The 23881-nt window shown below is 41.4% G+C and overlaps 1 protein-coding gene across 1 annotated transcript in view; it reads left to right on the plus strand.

Moving 5' to 3' along the window:
- The window catches only part of LOC129367353 (axin-2-like), an 89021-nt gene that overhangs the window by 24945 nt on the left and 40195 nt on the right, over window positions 1-23881 (plus strand). The window contains exons 3-5 of the mRNA XM_055041725.1: window positions 4418-4597; window positions 4805-4851; window positions 9875-9997. The gene's annotated coding sequence lies outside the window, so the exon portion shown is untranslated. The remainder of the gene's footprint in view (window positions 1-4417; window positions 4598-4804; window positions 4852-9874; window positions 9998-23881) is intronic.

Genomic DNA, 23881 nt, shown 5'->3' on the forward strand with positions numbered 1-23881 from the left:
TTTTGGTGAGCAAAGAGCACAAAGAAAGACACCTTTTCAGGAGATCTGGGACAATCCGACTGAAATTTGGCAGCAGGATCTCCACAGGTTCTGTGGAGACACCAGGTTTTTCTTTCTTTCTTTTTTTTTATTTTTATTTTTTTTACATGCATTGGTGATCCAAACAGGAGATGACAGACCAGCATTGTGTGCAACAGGAGATTGCGGGCAGGTTGTGCTCTGTGTGCGCTTGGCTTTTACCATGACGGTATGCCTCTAAAGATAATTTGATGATCTCTGTGTTTTGCTGCCAGGAAGCCCCATTACCTCCCCCATAGTTTCCTCCTCCTTCCGATTCCTGTACTCATGTGGTAACTTATTAATTTCTGCCGGTTTTCCTGCCATTCAGAGATACCACCAAATCACATTATATTTGTCATGGGTTAGGTGTATGGGCAATGCACCTCCTAACAGAAGAAAATAAAGAAGGGATCAAAGATGTGCTTGCAATCACCTCTGGATATGGGAGGCAGAAGAGCTTGTGTGAATTTGTATCGTACAAATCTTAAATGGGGAACACAGAAAACAATCAGTGTCTTCTCTGTTTCCAAGACACTTCAGCGAGGTTGGACTCTACTTTTGGTGGAATTGCAAGTGAGGAACAACTGTTGTGGCGGTTCAGATGGACATTGCATAATATGGTACCAAACTAAAATAAACGACGATTTTGAAATCCCAGTGGCTGAAGAACCACAAAACTATATGTGCTCATTAGTGCGTGTGTGTTGTTTGTGTGGCAGAGGATTTAAAGCTGTCACTTTGTAATTACCTCAGAAAATACAGGCTTGGAGAGAGTTGACTGAAGTCTACCAGTAGGACAACCCTGGGAGAAAATAAGAAGTGACAGGCCACATAACACAGCGTGGGACGTAAATAACTTTTAGCCCCTTCCCTTTCTCTCTCTCTCTCTCTCTCTCTTCCTGGATGATTCTTCAAGGATTTTAAAAGAATGAGTGAGGGAGAGCCGAGCAGAAATGAGAGAATATCCCTTGCTTTCATCTTTAGAAGACGTCCTTTCGCACTTGCTTTGATGAAAGCCTTTGGTTTTTTCGGGGGGGGATTTATCCTCTTACATTAGATGTATGTGGCGCAGCTTGCCTGCTCCGGTTTGTGTTCGACTCACACACACGTTCACATGCGTTGCTATGAGGCCTGGCACTCACCTATCTGCGCTTCCTCACCAGAAGGTGCGTAGGTGGCACGGGAAGTCAGGCTTTGTGCGCCTGAGCATTTGAAGGACGTCTCAGAGCCCGCTCAAGTTGTAGGGCTTTATTTTTATCGGACCTGTCGCCCAGCCCACGATCTGATGAGAACTCACTGTCGCTTTGACAGATTCAATCACAGATTTAACGTAGAAGACAAAAACACATGTATCAATTGATTTATTATGGGGGGGGTTTCTACGGATTATCGTTTTATTTCGTATTGTGTCACAGAGTATTGGATTTCACTTCTGTACACTCAGATGTCAGACGGTAAATCTAAGAAAACCTGTTGAGTTGAGAGGAAACAAACATGACAGGCAATTTTAACAGAAAAAAAACAATACAAAGCACGTTTCTAATGTTAACCTGACGTTCTGGTGTGTCGCACCAGTTGTTTTGTCCTCTGTATTTTGCATTAATCTCTGTGCTTCTGTGTCACAATAACTGATTGGCTCCATGCCACATTTAATGGGCTTGTTTGTCAGTACATTTATTCAGGCTCGTTTGACATGGTGGGATAATCAGCCAACATGATCCTACATGTTGAATATTGTTGATTGAAGGTATGAATACCTCATAAGAGCCATCACTGTAATCTGGGTGTCTTTAAGATGTCAAACTGGGATATTTTTTACTGGTTATTGGTAAACAATAACTCATGTAATGCATGTGTTTTTGTCTTCATCTTAAAGTAAATCTTTGATAAGGTTTGACATGGAAGAGTAGGTTTTATTATTCTGTTTTCATACTTACATTCTTAGAAAAATAATACATAAATTTGAATTATTTAACTAAAAGTTGTGTGTTTGTATATTTACAAAAAAAAAATAAAGGGGGAGGGGGGACGAATTTACTAAGAAGTTGAGATAATTAACGTTTGTAAAATCGTAGAACTTTAAAATAAATGCTAGCCACATTTCTCAAACCCCGATTTGCTGTAAGAATGTGAAAATCATCTCGCTTAACATTTTTCTTTCACTGAAATAACCCTCCATGTTTTATGTCTGTTACATAAAACCTCAGCAAAAAAAAATAAAATGATGTTTGCAGTCATAAAAAACTGAAACGTGACCAGGACGGTTCTGGTCTGTTTCTGGTACATAAAGAATGCATTGGTTCATTGTCTTTGTTTATGAAATCCATTCAGGTTGTTGCTGTGCATCGCGTGAGCTCAGCTTTTATCACTGCAAAGGCCTTTAAAAGTGAATAGGGGACATGGTGACACGTTTTCGAACATCTTCCAACCCTGAGCATGTACATATCCACGCAGCCACACACTGATTTATATTATATCCTCTAAGCTTTATCAGTTTGCCTCGAGCTCTACACCACTCCTACCTTTCTCAAATTTCCCCCCCCCTCTTCTCTCGCAGCCTCCACCACTCCACCTGGCTACGGTCCAGCTATAGATTGTTAATTATGGTTTGTACGTGATGCACGGTCTTTCCTCCAAATGCTGCCGCAACGTTCTTTGGCACACATCAAAGTGTCGGTGTTTCATTCCACGGGGATTAGTGATGGGAGTGCGATAATGCTCTCGCCTGCAAGGCGAATTAAACGCCCGTGGCTGGGTGCAGGTACCGCGAATCAAATGAACGCACAATCGCACCGGCGGTCATACACAGCGCATAAAACCAAAACAATAGGAGGAAAAAGCAAAGGCGCAGGTTTGACAGATTCAAACATGTCGACAACACAATGAGACCGGCAGCCTCATTCCCGCGAAATGCACAGTGATTAAACTGCGGACTAAACATCCAAGCAAACTCTGGTCCCTTTCATCTGATTCCTTTCAGAGAAAAAAAAAAAAAAAGCATAACATTAGTCAGTGTGTCCATAGAGAGAGTCACAGTACATTGACTGTCCTTCACTCATCTCTCATCTCTCCCCCCATGGCAAATTGGATTTTTAAACGGCTCGTTTTTTTTTTTCATCATTCCCCCGCACTCATAATTGACAGCAGTTTTCTTTCTCACTGTCCGTTTTCTTCTGCTTGTTTCTCTACGCCTGACCAGAAAACTTAATGAAAAAAAAAAAGAAAAGTGTTGAAAACATGAAAAAAATGTTTTTCAGAAGTCCAGTTTCTATAGCAACTCTCGCCATAATTCGCACAAAAGGACAAATGACAAGTGTTTAAAGGACTGCGGGGCATTTTAATGTTCAGTTTTTGGTATTTTTGTTGGTTTCTTGGCACACAAGTAGGTCCCGGGAGACGGGCAAGAAAAACAGACATGAAAGGGAAAATAACGGCGTCAGAGAGAGAGAGAGACAAAGGCAGTAGAAGCTCGTCCTTGGTGATCGATGCAGGCGCTGCTGTTTGTTCTTGTTTCTTTGTCCACAAGGACGAAGGCGGAAGGGAAGAGGCAAAGTGATGCATATGAGCATTGTTCAAAGACCTTCTCCCAAATACCTGATGAAATAGACGGCTTACAGTACAATTCACACTTTCTGCTCAGACTCAGGCCTGATGGCATGACAGGAACATATGTCCAACAAAGGACAGAAAACATGCAAACATCTGAATTTCAATCAACCATGTTTACACAAGACCAGTTTCCTCATTATTTGATAGCCTAGCTAATTTTCATCAGGGTTTTCCTCAGTTTCGTGCCATGTTTGCGTGTGTTTGTATTATTAGTATCAAGGGATTAAAGCACAACTTGTAGACAGACAGATCAACAACGGCAGAAAGTTGACCTTTATTTCTCCTTTTCCACTGGTTTAACAGCCCAGTGGCAATGGAAAGAAAGGCAAAGATAAGGGTGGCAACAACAAGGGGGACGAGGTAGTCTGAAAGAGATAGTGGAAGAAGTAAGGGTGAAAACAGGAGAGTATATAGGACCTAAAAACACAGCATTTAGAAAAAAGGTTAGCTTTTAACAACAAACAAATATCTCTCTCCACCTGTAATCGCCTCCTGCAGGTCAGCCTCTGCCTCGCCTCGCTACAATCCCCCTACTAACACCAAACCAAGCCATCAAACAGCTTCTCGTGTCCCCCACCCCTCCCTTTTTTCTGTTTACGCTCACACATAAGACCTTGATGTTTTTCCAATAATTGGCAGCAGAGGTTGACTTTTTCTTTCTCACCAACCCGCCCTCTCCCTCCCTACCCCCCCTTCTTTTTTCTGTTTATCTTTTTCTCTTTTTTTTCTGCTCTTCCTCTTCCTTTAGAGATGAATAGTTGGCCCAGGATCAAAGGCAGACTCCAGCCGGCCATTCTGACCACCACAAAGGGGCGTTGGGCGCTGGCGCGGGGCCAGGTGCTACACATGGTCACATGGGGACAAGCAGTGCAGATGGGCCCTGCAGAGGCCTTGTCGCCCTCCACCCCCCCACGCCTGCACACCAGAGGTCAGCAGCTAAAGTATCAGAGCGTGCGCTTCCTGTAAGGTGATCTTATTGTGCAACTGATTCCCATTTGTTTCCTTCTGTTCTTTTTTATGTGCTTTTGTTTCTCTTAGCCCTTCTGCTTCCTGGTGCAATGTTTCTTCATACACATCTTGCAATCTTTTCTTCTGTTACTGCATTTTTTATTTTTTATTTTTTTCGCTTTTCCAGAGCACAGATCTGACACTTGGGCCGCCTGTGGAACAGAACCAGCTGAGGTAAACAGTTTCCCCTCAAAGACAGACCAGTGTGTATAAATGTTAGAGAGGCCCAGGCTCTAGTTTAGTCGAACATTTCCCCCTACCTTCAACAGTCCTTGTTCAAATATATAAACAGAGTCGCCAAGTCCAATGTGGCCAGGGCCAATACAAATAAATTTATGTGAAGGACACAAGAAGGTGGTTAGATAAAACAAATGAACAAGTTGCTGAACTCCAAACATGTATGTAATTCCAGGCTGGGTTTTCAGCCCCTTCATCAAATGTGTTTGAAGAATTTCATTGAGAGACGCAGAGACCGAGTGACTGAATCAATCTGGATTCTTAATTTCAGAGCAATTTTTAGATCATCAGCAGGATCCGCTCAGATCTTTCCTCTTTTACCTTGTGTGAAATTTGGAACAACAAAAATTTTTGAAGTAAAAATTAGAACCAACGCCTATTTTTTATACACCTGTCCTTTGATTCATACATGTTTTTTACCACTTTACGAACAAAGTGGTTAATTTTGCCATTTTCTTTATAGCTGTACGTATTTTCGTAAGTACGACATTTGTGTCAATGGCAGAAGTCAATTAACATCTGCAGTTCCTTACGTTATGCATTAACACTCATAATGGATGTTATTAGAATTTTATATGGCTAAAGACAAGTAGCAGTTGCTTGTGAGATAGAACAAAAAGTTAAAGTTATTTTCAAAAGACAAAGTTTGTTGGAGAACAAACACCATAATGACAACAAGTGAATACAGCAGAGGGTAAGGAGCGTAACCCTAACCCTAACCAATAGACCATTAGTTACTCTGGAGGAGCCACAGAAATCCACAACTTAAGTTATTGAATCTGTCAAAAATTGGTTGTCTACGACAACAGTCAGGCATTTATGTAAAAACCCATTGTTGAGAGCAAACCATAAAAAGTGCTTCCACAAGTCATATGCAACTGGCATATGACTTGTGGCTTGGCAATTTTACTGCGACCCGGCAGGGGAAGGAGAGTAAAAGGCTTCTTCATGTTGGTGTGTCCGCTAAAGGCTTGTTCACATGGCTCAATTTTTAATTTTTTGCCCCAATTTTCCCCTTACGACAATCTTAGAACGTTCCAAGTTCTAAGTTTGTGGCTTGCGATAATCGTAACGGATCATCCTGCAGTGTTTGCTGTGTTACGTAGAACGCCGGACTGATCCGATTTAACATCGGGCATATTCAACATGTTGGGTTGTCTTGGCCCGACTATAGCAGCCTGTGGGGTTTTCCCTGACTGGGAGCGAGAACGCAGACTCCCAAACAGTTGACATGGCGCAACCGAGAGTCTGGTGGGAACAGCATGTTTATTCAGCAATTTGTACACGAAATATCAATAGAAATGATAAGGAGAAGAGTTGGAGCCCTAACACCTCTGACTCTGATTGCTTTGGTAATGTTTACACATCCCTTCAAAATAATACATATGCGCCACAAAAATGAACATTTTCAACTCACAATAACCAAAAATCAATGGAAGCCCTCTATATTTTCTCTGCCAAGACGGTCCCATCTGGGAGTGATGGGAGACGGTGACATACAAGGTGTTGCTTCTGCTCAGGGTGCTTGGTCTGTGAAGGAGTTTGAAGCTTCATTGCCTCATTGGGAATCACCTACTGGGATAAATCCATTCTTCTGTCTCTTCTCTTGCTCATTTTGCTGCTTGTGGCTCAATGTTGCTTCGTAAGACATACTGATGCGCGGCACACAGCAAATGTAAAAAGAAACTGCTAGTAAGTAATTTTAATACATTTCTGACCAATATGAAATATAGGTCTAACACCGCACATTAGCATGAACAGACAATCTCAGCCATGAAACAAGATGGTGGTCGCATCATGCTGTGGGACAGGGAAGCTGTCCCACAGATTGATGGGACAATAGACAAAGATAAATACAGGGCCTTTTTCGACAGAAAGCCTCTTGGAGGCCGTACAAGATGGTGCGGAGGTTTATCTTCCAATGAGAACATTACCGTAAACACACAACTACAGTCACAATAGTAGTGCTTCCATTCAATCATTATAAAGTGTGATGATGGCCCAAAGTCCAGATTCTGTGCAAATGAGAATATTTGTGTTGCGAGACTTGAAAGTCGATGTTAGACCATTCAATCTGTCTGAGTTTCTGTCATTTTGTTGAAGAACAGTAACTGAAATGTGTGTTGAAGTGAATAGTTGGTGGAGACATAACCCAAAAAGACCTGCACTTGAAGCTAAATACAAATGCATATAGAATATAGATTCAGACTTTATTGATGAAACATCACAATTTTGCACTGCTTTCTGTTGGTCTTATCATATAAAAACTCAATGAAATACATTGAAGTTTGCGAAACGACAAAATGAGAAAAATACAATTTGCTGTCTTTTGGGAGAGAAAAATGGAAACACGATGTCAAAGAGCAAACATAGATTTTGTTTTTTGAATATTTTTTGAGCAGCAGTAATTCTCTTTACACTGCCTGTTGTCATGCATAAATCTTCAGCTTCCAGCCACATGTTTAAGATTAGATGTACTCTTCTGTGAGATAAAAACAGTCAACAACATTCAGGCTGATTTCCTGCTGTTTAACAATTAATTAACTCCATCCACACCCTCTCCTTTGGGGCTGACTGGGGACTGATAGCAAAACATTAGCAGTGTGAACTGTATTCATTTTAGTGAAGAATGATGCAACTACGTTCGTGTGTTGAAAAGAAGAAGTAACAGGTTGAGATACCTTTGCATTAAATTTCTTTTAATGTGTCACAAATGTCGTTTCTGCCTTCGAAACACATCGTAAAAAATAAACGGACTGTTTCTTAAATATTCCTGTCGTAAAAATATCCATATATGTTCCCGTTTGCTCACAAAAAAACATATTAGGATCCCAAATTTGTTTGTGCTACCCCAAAGAAACAATCTGTAAATCTTTATTTTTGGGAGATTTACAAACTTTGTTTGAAGTGCAATCTGTTCTGGTAAAATATTATAATTTCCACTTTTTGCCCTTTGAACCTTGAGTTATATTATCTTTTAATTATCAGCGAGTCTCCCTTAAAAGGACTTAAACTGTTGGACAAATGGTTCTGAGGAAAATATTACTAACACTATCCATGATTTTTGTTGGTATATGTTTGAGTAAAATGACATTTTTTTTTTATACTATGAACTACTGCAAACATGCCTCCAAAATCCCAAGCAAAAATGTTGTATTTATTTGCAGAAAATGAGGTTTGGTCAAAATAAAAAAAAAGATGCAGTGCTGTCAGACCTCAACAACTTCATATTAATACAACAACAATTGTTTTCCCTCAAGAAGAGGTCAGAAGTCAATACCACTCACTTGAAATAGTTTTTCATGCTTTATGTGGAACGGCACTACATTTTATCCCGCTCTGGAATTTTGCTGGTTTTCTGGATTCATGATGGAGTTGAGACCTTTAAGTTACTGCGCAGTTCTTGCTCCACTAATTTGGTGATGTGTAAAGATAAAAACTTTTCAGATCTTAAAACATTGTCCTTTTACCTACTCTGCTCGAGTTTATGGTCTGCTTGAGTTGGCTATGGTCTGTCCATTAAAACCCCAGTAAAACAAATACTGGTTCTGTGGTAGGCACATGACAAAATATGAAAAAGAGACAAAAAATAAGCTGGGAACATACTCAGGCTCTGTGTAATGTTAAGAGAGAGAGAACAAAAAGCAGCCATTCCTGTCAAATTTGTCTAACAGTTTAAATTTAATACACCCTTTGCTCAAAGCATAGGCGATATAAAATGTTAAACAGTCTCCCGGGGGTGAGACAGTAACTGCTCATAAACTCTTTACACGACACCATGTACAAAAAAAAAAAATCTCTGTAAAAATATATAGATTCACTGTACAGTTTAAGTAATTTTACCCCATACGGAGGAGAGGTTAATAAAAACAAGTAAATTAACCCCGAAAACAGACTAAACCTCCATGAAAAAGTAGTTCCAACTTAGATAATAGCTCACTCACCACAGAAAGCTTCCTAATTAAAAAAGCTGAGAAAATGCTAATGAAGTTACCTAAATAGGGTCAACTATTGGGTTGCTCAGCTTCTGAGCAGTACGATCTTTTGCTGTTAGAAACATTACGAGCAAAAGCAGACTGGTGTTGTTTTTCTGTAATAATGGGCATTATTTTCACTTTTATGTGTTCCTCCTACAGAGAAAATAGGCCTGATCTCTCCCTTTGTGGTTGCTCCAACTGTTCACTTCCACCGCCCACACAACACATTTTCCCAGGCAACAGTGTTCTTCCAAAGTTTACACACAATAAATAACGCTATGCCCAAAGCAGTTAGCAGTGGCCCCGCTCTCTCCCGTTTCCTGGCTGGAGTTGAAATGAAATGGTAATTTTGACTTGAGGAGGATTTCAAAGGGATGGCCTCCACTTTTCATCTTGATGCATACCACGAGCTCGCCGACACATTCACGCTGGGATTTAAAAAGGGAAGAAAAAAAAAAAAAACTAAGAAGAGGAAAGAAAAAAAGCAGAATTTTAAGGGTTTTTTTATTTTTTTATATGAACTTCTTTCTTTCTTTTCTCCTGCCATCTCCCCAAAGATAGTGAGATGTAACGTTGCTGAGATCGCTCCCCCCCAGATGGACGGCATTTATATAAACAACCACCCCCGGTTCAGGGATCGTTTGATTGATGTGTCATTGTCCAAAGATTGTTTCCAGGCATTTGAATATATAATTCAGCATTTGATGTAGACATTTCTCTTCAAAGGGCCAGGGGGCAGATGTGGGGGTAGAGCAGAGGTGTCCTCCGTCTCCCATGCTATTTTTGCATCCGAGGCTTCAACCGGCTTCAGCCGTCTTCTTCTCCAGGGAGATTGACTGACACTTGAATCGTTCGACTCAAGATTACAGCGCAGTTTCCAAAACTCCTTCAGAGAGCTGCCTGAACTCTCTGTTATGCAAATACCTTTTGTCTCAGACAAAAGAACAGTGTAAAGATGCATCTTGTTTTTGTTTGTTTTCCAGGACTGCCTACAGTTGGATTCCAAGGTTGGACCAGGACCAAAAGGAGCTGAAGGAGGATCGTCAGAATATTTCAGCATCTCGGCTTCCAGCAGCGAAAAATGGAGTTTAGGAATCCAAAACAAGGTATGCACGTCTTCCACTCAAAGGAAAACCCCCAAGGTTCCCTCGTCACAGTGTTATCAGGCGCATCCATTTGGCACTGCAATACCAGGGGTCCACTAGGCCGGCGTAGGCCAATTACATCCCATTGTCAGGCAGTCATTAGGGAAAAGTCAAGATGACAAAAGCTTGGTGAGAGAAAAGAAAGCAAATTAAAAAAATATATACAAAAAAAACGTGTGATGTCTTCATTATGTCCCAGCTCTGTAGCCTGTGTAAAAAAAAAAAAAAAAAAAAAAAAAAAAGGCCGGGGTTAATTACTGCTGATTACACGTCAGCACACCAGGCTCAGCGGGCGCACAAATCGCTTAGAGGGGGCCATAGAGACCAGGAGAGGAAAGGATGAGGTCGTTTGCAGACAATGATGTGAAATGAGTGTCAAGTGGTCCTCCTTGGTGGGTTCAGCTGGTTGGGAAGCAGATGAGGAATGTAGATGAGGCACCAAAATGGTGGAGTTTATCTGCCTGTTCATGTGTGTCTCTTCACTGCAGGCCTTCCTGGTTGCTGTTTTTGGTCCTTAAAGACATGATCTGCTTGTAGTCAGAGAGAAACACGTCTCTGACACGCCTGTTCAATTTCCCGCGGCAGCGTCTCAAACAGATTTAATTCAGCACTTTGACTAGGCCACTCAAAAACCTCTCTCAGCTTTTTCAGCCTTTGATCTACCTTTGCAAGCTTCTAGGGTTATGTCTCTACAAGTTTTGTACATCTTAAGACAAAAAATTTCTACCTATTATTATTTCCATGTCTTGCTAAAGAAAATCAGTCTTACATCATTATCTAATATCTATCTAATAACTGTGAAATTGCCATTAGACCACTGAGGAAGAATTTTCGTCTCTTTCTTCTTTGCAGAATTGCTTTAATTCAGTCACAATGGAAGCCTGTTCTAGGTTATGTCACTCTATCACTCTATCTCAGTCGCATTCAATTCTGGATTTTCACTGGACCACTTCACCAAATTCATTCACAGGTGGAATTGCTGGTGATTTGAATTGTCTGAATATTTGCCTTCAGGGTTTTCTGGTAGAAACTGCAGCAAGGTCTCCAGAACTTTATGCCCCAGTCAAATAAACCACCACCACCCTGTTTGCTTATTGGTTCAATGTTCACTTTCTAAAATGCTGTTAGTTTTACAGCAGATCACAGTTTCCAAAAAGATTTGCTTTGGTCTCATCAGTTCACAAAATGATCCCCCAAAGTTTTGGGCATCGTCAGAATTTTTATTTTGACATAAGACGTACTTTTATGTTCTTTTTCACCAGCTGTGGAATATTTTGTGACTGTGGGTTAAAAGTAGCATTTAAAAGTCACTTTGGTCGGCTGGTGACTCCTGGGAAGGTTTCCTACCGTTCCATGCCTAATTGAGAGATGTTAATCTGTTTTTTAGGTCAGGGCATGAGGTCCTGTATTAGATCTTTCTAATATATTTAAGTGTTTTCTTGATCAGGGCTGGATAGCTCATTCAAATAGCTTTTTTATTAGAAATGAAATCATTTGAAAACTGCTTTTTGTATTTACTCACACCATCCTCGTTTTATAACAAAATTGATCTGATCGTATAAAACATGATACTGTGACCAAACAGCAATAATAGAGTAAATCTAAAAACAGGGAAAATGTATCTTTCATCTCAACGGAAATTTTGATTGAGAAAGAGGTGGAGTACATTTAGCTCCAATGCACCTGGTCACAGATATACTTCCTTTTTCATCACCAAGTCTCTGTAGAGGCAAATGCATCACTCTTATGACAGTTGGAAAGTCTGACTTCAGCTGCTCCCAAAAGACGAGATACGGATCTGAATAAACCGTTATTCTGAGCTGAACGCTCCCTTGCCACCATCAACAAGAAGGTCTGCTGATAGGTTGTGGAAAACAAACAATATCTAATCTGTAGTAACAGATCAGGCTTGAGACTCTGGCAAATGGCAAAGAGCAAAATCTTTATTTCAGTCGTTTGCAAACGAAGAACACACAGTAACCACAACACAACAGCTGCACCTACAATGAGTTCTGATTTGGAGCTGCAAGCTCTCACAATATATAGGACTCTCTGTACAATGTGGTCACTCACTGGCCCAGAGCCAGTTGAACAGGTTAATGCACAGTCACTCTTAACAGGGTATAGAGAGAATGCAACATCCATTCCTAGGGTAAGTTAATTGTTCAGATGATAAACATCTTTATTCAAAAATAGGTGCATGTCCAAAAATCAGGTTTCCTAATGGAACAATTTTGCATAACAAGAACATTATCAAACTTTGTACGTTCACTCAGCACGTAGCCTTAGCTTGTGACGTTTTAATGGAGGAATTTGTTAAGCCTTAGGGTTTATTCCATCTCACTACAATAACCTAACCTGCTTATTGTTATCTGTTAAGAAACACTGGGGCCTGATTTTAGTTACTGACAACCTACTGAAACTTTTCCAAGGAGAGGTCAAAAGGAAACCTATCTAACTGATTCTTTAAAGACTCCTTGACTTACATGGTTTAACAGACTAAACAATACTAGTGTTAAATGACTAAAGAATTAAATAAAATTCTTAAAAGAAATAATAACACAATTTTTACTTCACAAGGTCACCAAAACTGTCAACTTGTGTAAAATACAAACAAGCACTCAGGCCACCTCTGGGTTAAGTTTGTCTTTATTGTGTGAATTGTGTCGCTCTGTTGCTTTCGTAGCCAAAATAACAGCGACAATAGAGGAGTTTGAGACGCGCGGCAGAGCAGGCAGCTGAGGGCACAACGTCACAAACCTCCTTGCCGCTCGCCGAGCAAGAGCTGCTTTGTTTAAATTCCCCCAGATCAAAGGGTGCAATGCAAATTCCAGCAGCTTCCACGACGCCATTTGATGTCTGAAGGAGCCAAATTATTGCGGCGATTACAGTAGCCGTGCACAATCGATGGAGCAGTCCAAACAAGCTCTTTATTGTGGCTCTCAATTAGCGGTGTGACATCTCAGCACCCAACGTCTGAGAGGCGTCCTACAATAGGAGAGGCTGTTTGGGCTGATAAAGTGATTTGGCTTGGTGGGGTCCTTTCATCTTCACTGACAGCGGGGTATTCAAGGCTTCTGGGTATTCTTTCTCCACATCCTCACGTCTCGCCTTTATTGTGACAATAGCGCCACTGTGTTTAGTGTCTCAAAACTGCCACAAGCCTCTTTCTCTGTGTGTAACTACCCACTAGTTGCCTCTCAGACGGGCTGTTGCGACGAGGATCGTTGTTTTAAAATGAAATGGTCAGTGATGTCCTGAGACGCATTCGGTTAAATGAACTCCTGTTTCTGTTGCAGCAATTGTGTTACTATGTTCACAGTGGGCAGCGGCATTCTGACACCATCCACGAAGTTGGTGAAGGCAGCATTATTGTTGTTGCTTGTGCAGTTGCTGAGAAGCAACTGCATGAGTTGAAACGATAACTTTGCCCGTGGGAAGGACGGAGAACCAGAGGATCAGGTTCAGCTGATAACACTTTGCATTCTGCAGGCGCCAGTGACGGCTCTGATGCCTCATGTTTGATTCTCTCTTTCATGTTCTGCCTTCACTCTCGGTGTAAGCAGCATGGGTGAGGAGGAGGTGAAGTGATGGCGAGATGACTACAGAGGTTTACAGAAACCGGGATTTGATGCTTCTCCGTCAAGCTGATGGACAGTGGACTAAAGGGATGTCGGTTTTAAAGCGCTGCAGGCTCTCACAGCTGGCTGCATCACCGTCAATAATCTGAAGAAAGTGGTTTGTCTGCAAAGAAATGCTGCATGAGACAGCTATGGGCTGTTTATATGTTTTTTAAATGATTGCAGATAGAATGACATGCAGTTAGGATAAGGGTCATACTGGCTCAAAATAATTGTTTAAATAAGTCTTTTTTCACATTTTGTCACGTTGCGACCAAAAATGTAATACGGGGGATTATAGCTTAAAAAAAAACAGAAAAAAGAAAAATGCACGACTGTGAAGTTGTTGGAAAATGAATCATGGTTTTCAACTTTTTATCTACGTGGATTTGTGTTCAGCACTCGTGACTCAGTTGTATATAGGACCTCCTTTCACTTGCAGCGATTTACTGTTAGAGTTGTGAGTTTATTTGGGACGTCTCCACAAGCTTTGAGCATGAAGAGACGGCTGAGCCGTACCGACTGCAGCGCATCGTCGCACATTAATGTTTAAGTCTTACCTACAAAAAAAAAAACTCAGTTAGATGATAAAATATAAATAATGCCCTGATCGAAGCTATTGCACCGTATTTCATAATAGGTTTCCATACGCTTTCCGCTTTGAAGTGACGGTACTCTGTGAAACGTTAGCGTAGTATTGTTGTCAAATCTTCTTTAAAACGTTCCAAAACTTTATACCGTGTTCCTTTGTTTAACTCAGCTGTGCACATAAGCTGAGATTAAATTACACCTATTTACTAACTGGCTGACTTCCGGTTGCTCTGGAGTTTGTTTGTTTTTAAAACTATCAGAGCAGCTGCATACAAATGTACGTCACACTTTTCAGATTTTACTTTTGAAACACTTTGAAAGTAAGTATCATTTCCTCCACTTCAAGGATAGGCACTACATTGTGTTGGTCTGTCACATAACAGACACACACACACACAACTGCAGATCAGCATATTAATTACTTAGACTAAAACGAAAACTAAGATAGGTGCATTTCCTGTACACACATCTTTTCTGGGACACGTAGTGCATTCAAAGAAGATTATCAGAGCTTATATACTTATAAATAATAAAACAAATCTCTCCGTTTTAGAGGGGATGGGTTAGTGCTAATTTTGTCAGAACTAGGGTTTGAACTCAGTTTACTCTGAGCTATTTTCCGTCATGGACTGTCTACGTTCACCCGGTCCGAGATGTTCATCGCTCTGAGAAAATCCAGCAGTGCTCCCGCCTAAGAGAAACATACAACACTAATAGATTTAGCTTAATTGCACATCGGCTCGCAAAAGTGCCTCTGTTTTCTCTCGGCCGTAAAAAGGCTCAGTGTCTGTTGTCGGTTCAAGGCTCTCTGAAGGAAACGCTGGCATCTGTAGGGTTCTGGCAAAACCTGTGTTGCTGGTGGGTGAACTGTTGCTGTTTAAAAATTGTGCAAACAGCCCTCACAATGCTGCATCCATAGGGGGGGGGAAGCAAACACAGAGCTAAAAGGGAAGAGAAACGGGCAAAAAAAAAATAAAAATGAGAGAGAACAGGAAAAAAAAAAAGTCTTGTGAAGCTTTGACTGACGACTTAACAGGCGAAACCGAATTTGTCTTTAGCCGCAAGATGTCAGATGCCTTGCCAGTGAGTGAGGGAGAGAGATGGAAAAAGCACACCACAGGATCTCTCCTGTGTCTTTTCTCGCCCTTCTCTTTTCTCCTCTGGTTTAAGACAGCTTGGTAAATGTGAAAACATCAAAGGCCCAACACTCAGAAAGTACACTGTTGTTCCAGTAACCACATGAAACAGAAATGGAGAGAGATGGAGGACGGCTTGGAGAGATAGAATAAGTTATTTTTTGTATTTTTTTTATTTTTTCACCCGTCTTGCATTTAAATAAAGACCTTATGGAGGAAATCGGCTCAAAAACAGGATGTTAACTCTTTTATCTCTTCGCTTCGAAGTCCACTGCGAGGCTAACCGACGCCACAACAAAAGCAGTGGTGGCTCGTCCTGCGTAACAACACGTCCGACTCCTCCACAAACACAGCTGATGGGGGCAGAAATAGAGCCGGGGAGGTTTGTGTAGCTGCAGCTCTGACTCATTGTCATTAAGAACGGCTCTCTGTAATGGATGCTAAACTTAGACAGGAGTGAGCTCTTGCCACAGACATTCCTCACGTGTTTAAAAGAGGAACGAATCGAAGCGGTCCCGAGCTCAACAGGCTTTATCCGTGCAAACTCTTATCTCAACACGAGAGACCACCCAGGACTGACAAGTCACCTCGCACCTTTGGCTGTGAGTGTTGTGCAGACTTCATACATGCATCTGTGAATGACTGCATTCTCTCTCTCTTTGTCTCTGTACGCGTGTGCCTCCACCTCCCACCATCTGGGTCCTGTTCGCAGAGATTTTCTGGAGAAATCACAGTCACGCCGCGGTAGGATTACCACTGCGAAAAGCAGCACCTGGAAGAAACTCCGTGCTCCTTCTCCCTCTTTTCCTCTCAGATGCTCAAAGAAGTTTCTGGCTTCCCAGCTTGAGGCGCAGGATTTGTTTTTGACCTACATGGGCGTCCTCGGCCTCGCGTTCTCCTCCAAAGGAGCAAGAGAACACATCTGAAATTCGCACTCAGCTGCATCCAGCAAGGTTACAGCATTTCAGAAGATAAACAAACCCATTTCTCTCTTTCTCTCTGCGTGTGTGTGTGTGTGTGTGCGTGCGTGTGCGTGTGAGTGTGTGTTGGTGGGGAAGCGCATCAGGATGTGTTTACTTCACAGAAATATATATACATTAAGCATCTATCCTATTTTCTTTTTTTTTTATCATGGTGAGCCAAACCATGGATGATTATCCATATTGAGATTTAAGCCGATGAAAGAAGGAATTGAGTAATCCTGGATGAAAACTGAGACTGAGCATCTCCTCTGAAGATTTCCCATTAGAAATAATCTTAGTCCAGGATTAGCCACAATTAAAACAGTTTTTGATGTTCTCCGCACACACACACATACAGCACGAGTAGTTTATTTATTTCCAGCGTTGAGTGACGCTGTACATTTGAGGAAATTGCTTGAGCATCGAATAAAATATTGGACTGAAGATTCACATCGCAGCTATGGAGCATTTATCACTTCCAAATCCTCGGTTGCAAAGATCTAACATCCTCTGTAATCCTCTCAGTGATTTAAGAAAAATGTGATTTATGTTGGTTTGCAATTCATGGTTTTTAAGGAAACCTAAGTTAACTTACATGCTGTGCCAGTAAAGATGAGCTAAATATTAAGCTTGGAACTTCAGCAGCTCCAAAGTTGAAATGATTCATATGTCTTGCAGATTTAAGGTTAAATTAATTGATTAATTTTACAAACATTTCGTCTTACTGGAAGTAATGCTGATATTTTTGGAGTGGCCCAGTCAGACCTAAATATTAGGGTGATGGAAATGAGGCCTTCCAACCTCAAAAAACCTGGTAATTGGCAAAAAGCCAGTGCACACCTGGTCAGGAATTAAAATGGGGGTTTGATTTCTGTGATGATGCCAAAATAATTTCAACAACTATTAGGAGGGATATGACTCATTTTGAATGTACTTTGATCCTATAACATGCAAATAAAAACAAATCCATTCCTTTTTTCAAAACTGGTTCTTCTTATATTTATCGTAGAGATGCTTGCTTTCTGGCTATCTAAAAACTTGCACAGTTTCCGGCTCATAAATGAATCACCCAACAGCATGTACTTTGATGTAGTTTGTGTTTACTTCAACGTTAATCTCATATCAGACTCAGGATAACACTAAATGTTTTGAGAAAGTTACAGACACAGGAAATACAGTTCAAGATCCCGTGTTGATCTGTTCAGTGCAACAGATTGATCAGCTTTGTGATATATTTGTACAACCAGTCCAAAGTTTGAACTTGCTCTTATCGTAAACCTTAAAGAAGAGAAAAGCAGCTTTGTTTATTCATTTTGAAGGTACAAAACACAAAGAAAGGACGACACAGTTTGCCCCCATTTGAGAAATTTTGTCTTTTAAAAATCCAAACCAAACCTCTGATAAAAGGTAAGTTATATTTGCATGCAGTTTTCATCATTTTTTGCAAAACAATAGCTACATCCTTACTGGAATCCTTTTAAAGAGCTACAATTACATCTATTAAGCCACTAGGGGGACTGAGTTTAAACAAAGGCGCTAATATGAATATGTCTGATGTTGCATTAGATTATGGCCTGTGTTTGGTATAATCCTGTAAAGCTATAATGTTTTACTAACAAAAATAACAACTTTAGTCAATCACAATTATGAAATTGACAAAAGTTTGAAAGCCTTGTCCTAATCTACTGCAGGTTATAATATTTAAAGATAAGCCTTGTGCACATATTAATCTGTCAGAATATGTGGAAGTAAAAATGATATAACTTGTGAATGTGTGGAGAAATGTAGGCTGTAAAGTAAATAATGCAGTGTGGAGGAACACAGTTACGTGTGATTGCTTTGTGCAGGGGGGAGTTGAGTATCGTGACACATTATTCATCTGTAATCAAGGGTGTGGGTTCAGAAAATATTCTGGATTATGCAGCGCATACAAGTCCTGTGACGGTCTTTATCAGATGCAGCAGTTCAAAGCTCCTGCTTTTGTCCTTTTCTTCATGTGCGTGACTGTACATTCTTCTGCTAACAAGCCTCGATGTCTTTTATATCCATGTCGCCCGAACTCTCGGCTCCCCGCCTGCCCTCCAATCTTGACCCTTTGACCCCGCGCTCCGCGCCTGGCAGCACCAAGCCCCTGATGTCAGCGACATCGCTCATCGCAAAGTGTCCACTGCCACCTCGAGCCCTACTGTCCATTGTCAGGCCAACTGTGAGCGTCCTTGTTCTCGCGAAGGACAGACGCTGGCGCGGCACGCTTCCTCTGTAAATGATGAAAGAGGGTGGGAGAGGCGGGCTGAAAGCGCAGGCCTTGTTCGTTGGGCGCGCTGGACCCCGAGCTGATCGGAAGGCGCCTTTCTCCCCCGACAGTAACTTCTGTGATCTGCCAGATAAAAAAGAAGAAAGAATGTGTTTGATGTCTTGATTTGAATAAATACCCTGATGGTAATCGTTTTATGGTCTTTGTGCGAATGTAGGAGTCTGTACCAGCGCATTTATTTTGCCTTTATGACTGTGACCTAATTATTAAAATGTAAGGATTTATTGTTGCATTTTGAAGAGCGTTCGTGACTCTCGGGCTGAACAATAAAGACCAGCGTGGCTCCTTAATCTCATCCACTGGCTTGAAATCTTTTTGACATCATGAGCATCTATTTGGACAAACATATAGAGCACATGATTCAATCACATGCAATATCATCTACATGGCATTTTTTCCCAGAAATGCTGTTGATCAGGCCACATTAAAGTGGCAAAACGTTCAAAAACAAGGCTGACGCATCTTCAGCAGCGTTTTCCCGACACTACACAGCCCAAGTCATGGTGACCTTGTTTTTTAACGCATGAGGCACATATTCTGTAAGTACATGAACAGATCTGTGTTGCATTTCCTGGAAATTCACAGGGATTCACATCTGGAGCAAATTCTTTTTACTGCATTTTAAAAAGTCAGGAGGGGGAAGTGAAAGCTGAAATGAACAACAGCAGCTGGGCTGATGCGGTTGTACACAAACGCTCCTCATACAGTAACCTACATAGCATCTTAAAGGTGAGCTACAGGGCCCTGCATCAGCGTTCACACCGCTCTGACCTTTCCACTTTGTGTCACGTTACCAACACAAACCTCAATGTGTCTTAGTGGGATTTTATGTGGCAGACCAACATAAAATAGTGCCTAGTTATGAAGTGGATGTATGCCGTTTTTCAAATGAACAAATACAAATCTGAAGGAGTTTCAGCCCAGAATGAATGCTTAGTGGAACCTTATTTCACTGCAATACAGCTGGAAGTCATTTGGAGCCAGTCTTTAACACCTTCACACATTCTTTTCTCAGCGTTGAGCTCAAGCTCATGCATTTTGGATGGTAAGAATCTGTGAACACCAATTTTCAACTCTGTTGCATTTCAGGCTGGACTTAAACAAAGTGGCGAATGGAAGTTGATCCAAACCGTTCCTCTTTTGCTCTGAGTTTGCTGTTCCAGTAGAGGAAAAACTTGGTCACAGCAAGATCACAGCAAGATGCTGCTGCCTCTACTATGGGGATCCATTTGGTTTGGATCATGTGCATTGTTGGTTTTCTGCCACATGTGGTGTTTTGAGTATGACCCAAAAAGTTACATTTTGCTCTCATCTTGCCTAAGCACCATAACATATGGCTTTTTAATGGCTTTCTTTTACGTACAGCTGGTTTTTGTCACTAAGCCATAGAAGCCAGGTTTGGTGGGGGGAACAGTTGTTCTGTTGGTCGATTCTAACAACCTGAGCTTGTGGATCTTTGTAGCTCCTCCAGAGTTACAGTTGAAACCAGACGTTTACATAAAACGTCTTTGATCACCTTTATAACCACTTTGGCCGAATGCTTATGATCAATGTCCATTTGAAAGACTTGTTTGTACCCAAGCTTTAGATGTTTGTCAGTATTTCTACATGACACCACCTGTTTCAGGAGGTGCACCAGTTTCTGGGGTTCCCAGGCTTACAAAAGTTCCTCCCTTTATTCCCCAAATGAAATGGAGGTCATTATGGCCAAACTGTTCTGCTTTCGACTCATCTGACAGAACATAAATTAAGATATTTGTCCCAGTGTGCATTTGCAAAATGCAGTATTTCCTTTAGAGTAGTGGCTACATTTCATTGTGCACAATACCTCCATCAAACCACGCCTGTCTTGACTGGGGAGTCAGTTTGAGTAGAAGTTCACTGTGGATTTTACAGCTTTGTAGCTCTCATTATGTTCTCAGAGAATAAACTGATCAGGGTTCTGTGAGATGTCCGAAGCTCAGCCTGTTGTCTTAACTCTGCTAACTCTCCTGCTAATATTGTCCTTGACATAATTGCTTTGTTTGTTGGCCTTAGTGATGCCGTTTGTTCTCTGATGTTCTCCACGAAATTATTGAAACGTTTGCAGATCGGCTCTATTCATGTGCATGCCATATTTTCGGGCTTCCATTTGTGAAAACCAGGCGTTTTCTCGTGACTTCGCGCTCGCGCTTTGTGTTGGTCTGTCATATGAATTCCATATAAAATGCATCTGAATTTGTGCTTGTAATGTGAGAACTTATGAAAACATTCAAAGGACGAAGCTCCCTTTGCAAGGCTCTGTGCTAAAGATGTGGTAAAACAATAATTTTACCTTACTCTTAAGGCCTTGCAGAACATTTCTTGTTCGGTCCCCTACACTCCGGTTTAATTAACATCGGCGTTTGATATGTTCGATCCGACATGTTTGTTTGATCGTATGTTTTACCTTAACCGGCTGAGACAGTCGGGTGTCTTTTGTCATGTAAATTCACCATTCTGTGGCCTGCTTCCTTTGAAGGATTGCAAAGGCTCAGACAGACCTAGGCTCAGACTTTTCTGAGGAATTCACTGTAGGTGTCACACACACAAATCTTGCTCCCTCCTTGTCAAAAAAAAAAAGAAAGAAAGAAAGAAAGAAAAAAGAACCTATCGTGCTTCCACACCATATGGAGAATTGCCCCAATTTCTTTTCCTTTATATCAAATACAATCCTTTTCAAGTCAAGCCTTTTGTAGCATATACCACATGCGATTTAGGCTCTTGTGCAGCGCAGCAAACTTTGTGACTTTTTTGATATCGCCGTGAGTTGTGTCTGACAAGTTTCCATCGCTCACTTTACAACCTTATCCCCCTTTCTTCCCCCTCCTCCCTCTCCCTCCGTCACAAAAGAATATTTTCTATTCCATCGATTGATTAGCATACATCAAGCCCCGTTGTTACCGCAAAGCTTCATTTGAATCTTCTGTACCTTCCCCACGTCTTTCAACCGCCAGCTGTCAGCCACATCAACGCAGGCGTGCTCTGCGCCACACAAAAGTTAAATTGAAGCGCTCTCTAACACTATATATAGATAAAATGTCACTTCCATCAAGAGACGCGGTACCTTCGAAGTCGTCAATACGGAGCTCTTCATCACGGGCAAAATAACTTTGAAATGGGAGAAGAGAGTGAAGATGAAACAACTATTCTCTTCTTTCCACTTTTGTGCTTGAAAGAGGGGGGGGAGGAATAGAGAGATTATTTTCTAAAGTGGGTAAAAGCGTTTTAAGGGGCTTGTTTTTTGATCTGTCTGTCCATCATGGAAAACGAAGAACACCTCCTGTCGCTTCTGATCGTTTAGGTGTCCTCAAAGTGTCTCAAAGTCTCTTTTGTTATCGCTGAGTGCGTCGATTAAAGGGAGGAATATTATTTATTCATTTTGCCATTGAGCAAAAGGAAGAGATCCGAGAGCTTAGCGCTCATTTTCGTCACACTCCTGAGGTGAGGTGATGGAGTCAGCTCTCTTTTGAGAGATGAGCCGAGTTGAGCTAAAAAGTTGTTGAATTAAAGTTTGTTAGTTTTTTTCTTTTGTTTTTGCTCTGCACATTTTGATAACGTCTCAGTTCTGCTTTGGACAAAGTCAATGCTGTTCCAGGTTTATTAAACAGTTGTCGTGAAATTTTGTCTAAAATTTATTAATTGGCTGCAGGCAACACAAACACATCCTCACCATGAAAAAATAATGACGGCATATGTTCAAAAGGATGCAGGGAGCTGATTTAAGGTGTGTTATCAATAAATAATAATATCTTCGAAAAGTTCATTTATTAACTTCATTTGTTTGACAGTTTATTGGAAACTCATCCATTGCCACACTGCCTCCAGCTGCACGGTCGCTGGCGTCTTTCTCCAGTTGTTTGCCTCATATCCTGTCCTGATTTTCAGTGAAACTGGATTTGGGCTTTTCATCAGCTGTCCAATCAGAAGAATTTGAAGAAACACACAACTAAAAGTTGTCAAAAAAATCTTTAAAATGAGCTTCACTTTTTAAATTGAGTGAAGGAAAAAAAAAAAGTCGTTTTGCCAGAGTCACATTTATTAAAATGCGCCTGTACAAGCAGGCGAAGTACGGCACAATCAGCACATCCGCCGTGCAACTGGTTCATCTTTCCACCACGAAGACAATGTCACATTCATCTTTGCTCCATTTTGAAAACACGCTTTCTGATTCTCTAACGTGCCTCTCAGATTGGAAGTCCTTTCCATTCCGACTGTTTCAAGGCTCCTTTTTTTTTTCTTTTGCTCTTTCCCTTTTTTTTTTTTTTTTCAAATGCTCTATCCTGTTGCGAGGTTGTCTCTCAGAAGTTGAAAAGTTCTTTTCAAGCCCAAAGTTTTTGCCGTCTTCACTTTTTCAGCCGGCAAGATGAATATCGTCGGGACAAAGCAGAGAAAAAGGAAAAGGCTTTTGACAAGACTTCTAAAGGCCCAGGAGCTCGTCCTGTCTTTTCCCTTTTGCAGTTCCTACCCGTTACCGGCTGCTAAAAAGCCGCACAATCAAATGCAAACTAAGAAGTCGGCCTTTTAAGATACATCAGTGGGGCCCTTGTGGCGAAGCCGCTCGGCTTAGGTTTTTCACAACTTTTTCGAGAAAGAAGAAATTGGTGCATTCTCTTTTCTATCTGAGCTGCAGACAGTAAGTTCATGCTCTGTATGTGCAGAGCAGGTGATGCGGTGAATGCATGATCTGGAGAGACCTCTGTTGCTCCAGGTGTTCTCTCGCTTGCAAAAATTTATCTTGTACGGAGGGTGATTTATGTCTTGTGAGTGTGAGTGGTGGTTCCAGTTGTATGTGAAGCAGACCTCCCTCATTCATTTTAAAGCTGCAGAGTGGGAACCGTGAGCAACGGAGGAAAGGGGCGAGCGTATGGAAGCGACACGAATGCCCGACGGTTTATTTTTCCGGTCATGAGTTGCTCTGTGCAGCTCTTGCTCTCTGGTCAATCTGTGTTAGATATTTGAAGTCTAAACAGTCGGGTGTTTTCTGGGCCAGGGCGAGAGGGCGGGAGGGGGGGAAGGGTTGCGGTTTAACACGTTCAAGAATCACTTAGTGGGGCGGCATCACGGGGGTGGCCTCAAGTAACCTGAAATAGCTGAAACTAGACCTCTGGGCAAATAATCACCTTGGGCCTGCGTAAAGCGCAATGTTTATGCATTGTAAATTGTGAGAGCGAGTGCTTTAACATTGTGTGGCATATGTATTT

The sequence above is a fragment of the Poeciliopsis prolifica genome, unplaced genomic scaffold (assembly GCF_027474105.1).
Source record: "Poeciliopsis prolifica strain line A6 unplaced genomic scaffold, Auburn_PproV2 SCAFFOLD016, whole genome shotgun sequence".
In the NCBI taxonomy this organism is placed as follows: Eukaryota; Metazoa; Chordata; class Actinopteri; order Cyprinodontiformes; family Poeciliidae; genus Poeciliopsis; species Poeciliopsis prolifica.